Below are 6,607 nucleotides of genomic sequence, written 5' to 3'. Positions count from 1 at the left end.
TTTTTTTTTTGAGACTGAGTCTGGCTCTGTCGCCCAGGCTGGAGTGCGGTGGCCGGATCTCAGCTCACTGCAAGCTCCGCCTCCCGGGTTCACGCCATTCTCCTGCCTCAGCCTCCCGAGTAGCTGGGACCACAGGCGCCCGCCACTTCGCCCGGCTAGTTTTTGTATTTTTTAGTAGAGACGGGGTTTCACCGTGTTAGCCAGGATGGTCTCGATCTCCTGACCTCGTGATCCGCCCGTCTCGGCCTCCCAAAGTGCTGGGATTACAGGCTTGAGCCACCGCGCCCGGCCAAGGACATTAAATTTTTCTTCGACGTTTCCAATACCTAGGCTCAGGGGCCCTTCCCTGATTGGGAGGGGTAGAGACCAGCTGTCTCTCGTGTTTATTATCTATGGAAAGGATGAATTAGGTCTTGGCGACTTAAGGAGGGAAAATTTTGGTGAGCAAAGGCACTTATATGTCCCTAGACCAGGGGTTCTCAACCAGCGCCCCCCTCCCAGGGCACAATTGATACTGTGTGAAGACAATTTTGTTATCACTACCGAGTGGTGCTACTGACATCTAGTGGGTGGAGACCAGGGATGCAGCTAAACATTCTACAAGGTTCACAGGGTTCCTATCCCACTCCCCACCCCCAAGAACTCAAAAAAACGATCTGGCTCAAAATGTCAGTGTGCTGAGGTTTTGAAACCCTACCCTAGTATGACAGCGGAAATGGAGAGAGCAGATGTTGGAGACATCTCAGCCGGAGACCATATTGAGTTTTGTCTCTCTCTTTTTTTTTTTTTTTTGGAGAGTGTGTCTCGCTCTGTCGCCCAGGCTGGAGTGCAGTGGCGCGCAATCTCGGCTCACGGCAAGCTCCGCCTCCCGGGTTCACGCCATTCTCCCGCCTCAGCCCCCGGAGTAAGTGGGACTACAGGCGCCCGCCACCATGCCCGGCTAATTTTTGTATTTTTAGTAGAGACGGTGTTTCACCGTCCTAGCCAGAATGGTCTCGATCTTCTTACCTCGTGATCGGCCCGCCTCGGCCTCCCAAAGTGCTGAGATTACAGGCGTAGGCCACCGCGCCTGGCCTCATTTTGTGTTCTTTATAATGCTTAAGTATTTGATGCGCAGTTGGTTAATCAGGTGTGATGAGCCCAGTCTTCCTTTTATTTTTTCACCTATTCATTCGTTTGCCAGATACCTATTTAGCACTAAACACTATTCAAGATGCTAGGATTCCGCATTGAGCTGAAAAACCTTACGTTCTTGGGCGGGGGACTTGACAGACATTAAAACTTATATGTCAAATAGTAATATATGCTATGAAGTTCCTGCAAGATGGAGTTTCTCTTCCTACCACCACATACCACTTATTTACTTCCTTCTGAGTGCCAAGCACTGGCCTGGATACTTTACTGATATCTCTACTCTTTTCCTGTATCCTGCAAGATGGATATTATTTATTTATTATTTATTTTTTTGAGAGGGAGTCTTGCTCTGTCCCCCAGGCTGAACTGCAGTGGCGCAATCTGGGCTCACTGCAACCTCGGCTTCCCGGGTTCAAGCGATTCTCCTGCCTCATTCTCCCTGTGATTACAGGCACCCGCCACCACGCCCTGCTAATCTTTTTTGTATTTTTAGTAGAGACGGGAGTTTCACCATGTTGGCCAGGCTGGAGGCTGGTCTCGAACTCCTGACCTCAAATGCCCCCCCCCCCCTCCCCGGCCTCGGCCTCCCAAAGTGCTGGGATAACACGTGTGAGCCATCGCGCCCAGCCCTGCAAGGTGGGTGTTATTTTCCTCAGATGATGAAAAGTGGATCATAGGAGTTGAATAATTTGCCCCAAATCACTTAGTAGGGAGTTGAGCTTGGACTCAAACCAGATTCACCTGAAGGATAAAGTCTGCGTTATTTCCACTAGTTAACATTGTGTGCCATATGCACAGCTGACTTGAATGGGATGAGAAATCTATACCTTCTTTGCTAGAGTTAAGAAAGTGAAGTAGAAACGAACTCACACTGACCTCTTTCTGTTTCCAGAGTAGAGTTTTTATCAGAACTAGCAGGAGGTGATTCTTCAGAGTTGCAGCAACTGAATTAGGACAATAATTATAAGAGTGTCGTCATGGAAAGTGAGCAGTTCTTCTTGAAGGCCTAACTGAACTGGGTGAGCCAGTAACACGGTGGCTCACGCCTGTAATCCCAGCACTTTGGGAGGCCGAGGCGGGCGGATCACAAGGTCAGGAGATCGAGACCACAGTGAAACCCCGTCTCTACTAAAAATACAAAAAATTAGCCGGGCGCGGTGGTGGGCGCCTGTAGTCCCAGCTACTCGGGAGGCTGAGGCAGGAGAATGGCGTGAACCCAGGAGGCGGAGCTTGCAGTGAGTCGAGATGGCGCCACTGCACTCCAGCCTGGGCGACAGCGCGAGACTCCGTCTCAAAAAAAAAAAAAAAAAAAAAAAAAAAAAAAAAGACATACAGGGTTTATCCTGTATCTTAACTTTGAGAAAGTTATGTGATGATTTTACTAATATCGAGAAAGTCATACAGGTTATGGGATTGACTTGAAATCAGTTTCTGGAGGTTCGATTCCTTTTTCGTCTAGGTTGTCACGTCGATTGGCTCTTCGAATGTGTGGTAAGGTGGTGGACAGCCGTAAAGTCACTCTAAATTAGTAGATGCTTGTTCAATTGTTAGAACTTTTCGTTTTGAAGCAAAGGCTTCTCAGATTATGAAAATTATTAGTGTGACTGCTGTTAATGATATCGATGAGCCTACTGATTAGATGACATTTAATGTGGTATACACATTGGGTTAATTGGAGTAATGTTGAGGCACACTGATAGGCTGAGGAAGTGCTGTGGGAAAAAGGTTAAATTAACGCCTATAAATATAATGATGAAGTGGATTTTAGCGTAGGTCTGATTAGGTATATAACCTGAAAATAGGGGGAATCAGTGGACAACGCCTCCTATGATGGCAAATACTGCTCCTATTGATAGAACATAGTGGGAATGGGCTACAACATAATATATATCTTGTAAAATAATGTCTAATGATGAATTAGCTAGTATAATGCCAGTTAAACCTCTTACTGTTAATAGGAAAATGAATCCTAGGGGCTCAGAATATTGTGGGAGATCATTTGATATTACTACCGTGCAGTGTAGCTAATCAGCTAAAGACCTTGACTCCAGTAGGGATAGCAATAATTATAGTAATGGAGGTGAAGTATGCTCGTGTGTCTACGTCCATTCCTACATAGGAATATAAATATATGGTGAGGCCATACGATAAATCCTAAGAAGCCAATTGATATTATGGCTCATGCTATGCCCATATGCCCAAATGGTTCCTTTTTTCCAGAGTAATATGTTACGATATGACAGATTATCCCGAAGCCTGGAAGGATAAGAATATAGACTTCAGGATGACCAAAGAATCAGAATAAATGTTGATACAAGATAGGGTCGCCCCTGCCAGCAGAGTCAAAAAAAGTAGTATTGAGGTTACGATCAGTTAATAGTATGGTAATGCTGGCGGCTAGGACTGGGAGAGAAAGGAGGAGAAGGACTGCCATAATGAGGACTGATCACATGAAAAGGGGTGTTTGATATTGGGACAAGGCTGGGGGTTTTATGTTAATAACTGTCATAAAGTTAATGGCCGCTAAAATAGAAGAAACACCTGCCAAGTGGAGTGAGAAGATGGTTAGATCCATAGAGGCTCCTGCTAGGTTTCCTGCTAAAAAAGTGTCCAGCCGGTTCCAGCGCCGGCTTCTACTACTGAAGATGCAAGTAGGAGTAGAAAAGATCGGGGGAGAAGTCCGAAGCTCATATTATTTATCTGGGGGAGTGCCGTATCAGGTGCACCAATCAGAGGGACTAGCCAGTTGCCGAAACCCCCAAATATGACTTGTATGACCATAAAGAAAATTATGACTAATGCATGGGTGGAAACAGTAACATTGTAAATCTGATCTTCTCCTGGCAGAGTTCCTGGTTGGCCTAATTCTGCTCGAATTAGAAGGCTTAAGGCGGTGCCCACTATTCCTGCTCATGCGCCGAATAGTAAATATAGTGTTCTGATGTCTTTGTGGTTAGTTGAAAACAATCAACGATTAATGAACATAAGTGGGAAAAGGGTAAAATGGCTGAGTAAGCATTAGACTGTAAATTTTTTTTTTTTTTTTTTTGAGACGGAGTCTTGCTCTGTCCTCAGGCTGGAGTGCAGTGGCTCAATTTTGGCTCACTGCAACCTCTGCCTCCCAGGTTCAAGCGATTCTCGTGCCTCAGCCTCCTGAGTAGCTGGGACTACGGTCATGCGCCACCACACCCAACTAATTTTTGTATTTTTAATAGAGACGGGGTTTCACCATGTTGACCAGGATGGTCTCGATCTCTTGACCTCGTCATCCACGCACCTTGGCCTCCCAAAGTGCTGGGATTACAGGCATGAGCCACCGTGCCTGGCTGGATTTATCTTTTTAATTAAGATTGGAATAAGAGCTATAATGTTCATTTCTAGGCCGGTTCAGATGAGAAATCAATGTGAGCCTAGCATTGTGATAAGTGTTCCTGTGAAAATAGTAAGGGAAATAATAAGTTGAGCTAATGGGTTAATTAGTACGGGAAGGGTATAACTAACATTTTTGGGGTATGGGCCCGATAGCTTATTTAGCCAACCTTACTTTAGGACTTGATGTAATGGGTAGCACAGAGAATTTTGGATTCTCAGGGGTAGCTTCAATTCCTTAGTTCTAGAAATCAGAGGATTTAAACCTTCATTGTTTACTCTATCAAAGTAATTCTTTTGTCAGACATATTTCCTATATTTGGGGTGGGATGCTGGAAATTAGAATAGGCATTGAGATACATCATATGCAGAGTGCTGGTGTAAGCGGTAGGACATTTTTTCATAGAAGATATATAAGTTGGTCATAGCAGAATCGGAGGTATGCTGTTCGAGTTCATAAAAACGGTGGTTAAAGAATGGTCTTGGGGCCGGGCGCGGTGGCTCAAGCCTGTAATCCCAGCACTTTGGGAGGCCGAGACGGGCGGATCACGAGGTCAGGAGATCGAAACCATCCCAACATGGGCTAACATGGTGAAACCCCGTCTCCACTAAAAAATACAAAAAACTAGCCGGGCGAGGTGGCGGGCGCCTGTAGTCCCAGCTACTCGGGAGGCTGAGGCAGGAGAATGGCGTGAACCCGGGAGGCGGAGCTTGCAGTGAGCTGAGATCCGGCCACTGCACTCCAGCCTGGGCGACAGAGCGAGACTCTGTCTCAAAAAAAAAAAAAAAAAAAGAATGGTCTTGGTAATGAAATTTGTGGTATAGAGTTCTGGTGACTATACAGTGTGTAGTGCTTCTTGAAAAATGGTAGTAGTTATTTATTATGATAATATTCATATATTCTGCTATAAGAAGTGGGCAAATAAACCTGCGGCATATTCGATGTTTAAGCCTGAGACTGACTCTGATTCTCCTTCTGTTAGTTCAAAAGGGGCTTGGTTAGTTTCTGCTAGTGTGGAGATAAATCATATTATGGCTAGGGGTTATGATGGTAGAAGCAGTGAGAGGAATTCTTGCATTGTGATGATAAGTGCATGTAAGTTAAATGAGCCACTTATTAGTAGAACTGATAAAAGGACAATGACTAGAGTGACTTCATATGAAATTGTCTGGGCTACAGATTGTAATGTGACGATTAGTGCATAATTTGAATTAGATGCTCATCCTGATCATAGGATAGATGGCTAAGCTTGATGTGGCTAGTATAAATAGGAGGCCTATATTAAAATTAGAGCATCTGGTATGCGGAGGGGAGTTCACAAGAGGAGAGCGATCAGAACAGCTAGGGTTGGAGCAGTAGCATAAAGGGTAATAGTAGACATTGAGAGATGTAAAGGTTCTTTGATAAAGTTTTATTGCATTGGCGAATGGTTGAAGCAGTCTGTAGGGACCTACAGTGTTAGGACCTACAGTGTTAGGTAATTGTATGTAGCCTAAGATTTTTCATTCAATGGGTATAAGGAATGCTATAGCGATTAAAGTGGTAATAATAAGTAGGAGAAGATTGATTATAGGCATATCATTAAGAAAAGGAGTTGAACCTGATTTTAAAGTTTTAAGTTTTATGCAATTGCTGGGTTCTGCCATCTTAAACGCTGTTCTTGGGTAGGGTGTGTGATGATTTGTTAGATTGAGACAGCATCATTTATGTGGGCAAGGGTGCTTTGTGGAGTGGGCCCTGTTTCTCTTGTCCTTTTGTACTAAGGAGAAATGTTAAATAGATAGAAACCAACCTGGATTACTCTGATCTGAACTGAGATCACATAGGACTTTAATCACTGAACAAACGAAGCCTTAACAGCGGCTACACCATTAGGATGTCCTGATCCAGCATCGAAGCTGTAAACCCTATTGTTGATATGGACTCTAGAATAGGATTGCATTGTTATCCCTAGGGTAACTTATTCCGTTGATCAAATTATTGGGTCAATGTGTGCTAACTCGCTTAGACTAGTGCGGTCTTAGTTTAGGTTGTTTGGAGGTTGAATTATGCTCCGAGGTCACCGCAACCACATTTTAAATTTCTTTTATTTTTTGTTGTTTA

Source organism: Theropithecus gelada, chromosome 20 (assembly GCF_003255815.1).
Source record: "Theropithecus gelada isolate Dixy chromosome 20, Tgel_1.0, whole genome shotgun sequence".
NCBI classification, from domain to species: domain Eukaryota; kingdom Metazoa; phylum Chordata; class Mammalia; order Primates; family Cercopithecidae; genus Theropithecus; species Theropithecus gelada.
This window is presented reverse-complemented; position numbering follows the sequence as displayed.